The sequence below is a fragment of the Lathyrus oleraceus genome, chromosome 1 (genome assembly GCF_024323335.1).
Source record: "Lathyrus oleraceus cultivar Zhongwan6 chromosome 1, CAAS_Psat_ZW6_1.0, whole genome shotgun sequence".
NCBI lineage: Eukaryota > Viridiplantae > Streptophyta > Magnoliopsida > Fabales > Fabaceae > Lathyrus > Lathyrus oleraceus.
The window spans coordinates 192,495,612-192,497,746 of NC_066579.1; the positions used below are offsets into that span (position 1 = coordinate 192,495,612).

The 2,135-nt window shown below is 36.5% G+C and overlaps 1 pseudogene; it reads left to right on the top strand.

Annotated features, from left to right (window-relative positions):
• The first annotated feature begins 200 nt into the window (after nt 1-200).
• On the top strand, nt 201-300 carry LOC127116425 (uncharacterized; annotated as a pseudogene).
• Nucleotides 301-2,135: the final 1,835 nt, after the last annotated feature.

Below are 2,135 nucleotides of genomic sequence, written 5' to 3' on the forward strand. Positions count from 1 at the left end.
TGCCAGTTTTCGGTTGAGGTTTTTCCACCGTTGTTCGTTCGGTTCCCCACTGATAGTGGTTTTGGGCCATGCTCTCGATAAGCTGGTAAGCATCAGCGTAAGGTTTGTTCATTAGTGCACCACCTGCAGCGGCGTCTATTGTTAACCTTGTATTGTATAAGAGACCATTATAAAATGTGTGAATTACTAACCAGTCTTCCAAACCATGGTGTGGGCAAAGTCTCATCATGTCTTTGTATCTTTCCCATGCTTCGAAAAGAGACTCGTTGTCTTTCTGTTTAAATCCGTTTATCTGGGCTCTTAACATAGTTGTTTTGCTTGGCGGAAAATATCGGGCAAGAAAAACTTTCTTCAACTCGTTCCATGTGGTGACTGAGTTGGAAGGAAGAGATTTAAGCCATCTTCTAGCGCTATCTCTTAATGAGAAAGGAAAAAGACGAAGTCGAATTGCCTCTGAAGTGACACCATTAGCTTTAACAGTATCAGCGTATTGGACAAATACGGATAAATGAAGGTTTGGATCTTCGGTAAGATTTCCAGAGAATTGGTTCTGTTGCACAGCCTGCAACAACGAAGGTTTAAGTTCAAAGTTGTTTGCTTCGATTGCGGGCGGAGCAATACTTGAATGCGGTTCATCTTGCGATGGAGCGGCGTAATCTCTAAGAGCATGAGCTGGTTCTGCCATCTCGGTTAAAGAAGGAAAATCTTTGAGATCAGGAAGGTCTATAGGAGGGAGATTGTTTTCAGCACGATATTCCCGAATTCGTCGTAAGACTCGGAGATATAGTTCGATATCGTTGATTCGTAAATAGAGCGGTTCGCCTTGAGAGCGAGTGCGTGGCATACAAATCAACGAAAGAAAGAAAATAGAAGGAAAAGAAACCTTAGTCTCTACAGCGTAACAGAAGAGTTACGATATCGATTGAATAAAAGTCCCCGGCAACGGCGCCAAAAACTTGATCGCTCAACTGGGTGAGTCGAGAATGGGATAAAACTGCAAGTGCACAGTTCTATCGCGTAGTTTTAAAAGATATCGATCCCACAGGGACTTATGAATCGATATACCGTTATCTAAGGTTACTACGTAAATCTAAGGTGAAAATGTTTGATTGTTTGGGAAAAAACTAAGAGCTAAACTAATATCTAGATTAAATATTAATAAAACGGATATCGGTATGTAGTTCGTCAAAACTAGGGAATCAAGTCTTTGTCAGTTTCTTGATTTTAAAATGAATCGTTTCGGTTAACTTTATTGGGTTAAAGGTCCTATCTCAAACTCTCGCTCTGTTGAATAAACCATGATTTTATATTAATGTTGCTGTCACTTATAATTAAGTCAAAAACCATATTTTGAAAGCAATAAAGTTGCAGAAACTCTTTTTAAGAAAATACTGACCGTTTTAAACACCCTTATCTCAAACTCTCGCTCTGTTGACTTAGGTTATATAATTAAATCCAAATGCTTAACTCTCGTCCTCACATTCAATCTTTAAAAATACTTTTTGGAAAAGGTCAGAATTTAATTAACTCTAAAACTTGCTCTCGCCCTGATCTAGAATTAATGCCTAACTTACACTGTCCAGTTAAAATCTCAAACTCTCGCTCTATTGATTTTAACTTCTTTATGTCTTTTACTTTTGTAAAAAATCTTGTTATTAAACCTGTAAGTTGAGACCGTAAAAAGATTGATTTTGATTTTAAGTTTAGATAGACCGACTCAGTCTTGATCCCTTATTCTGCTTACTTTACATACCGATACCTAGGCAAATTAGCCAGACATGCTAAATAAATAAGAATTTATATCATGCATAAACAGACTCATTCCAGGCAGATAATATAGATAAATAATAAAACAAAATATTAAATAATGATTAAAGAACCTGAATGCGTAATACAATAGTCTTGAACACTCCACCACAAGCCGGTAGGATTTGTTCTTGGATTCTTCAATTAAACAGTAAATTAAATCAAGGAAATAAAACTGGAATATAACGTAAGGTTAAATCCAGTATAAAGTTGCACAATAGTTTCCGGTGTAGAAACTATTATGCGAAAAATATCTAAAAGCTAAAACGGGAAAGGTAAATTTGCAAGGGAAAAAGAATGTAAAGCTTGCAAAAGAAATAAATAAAATA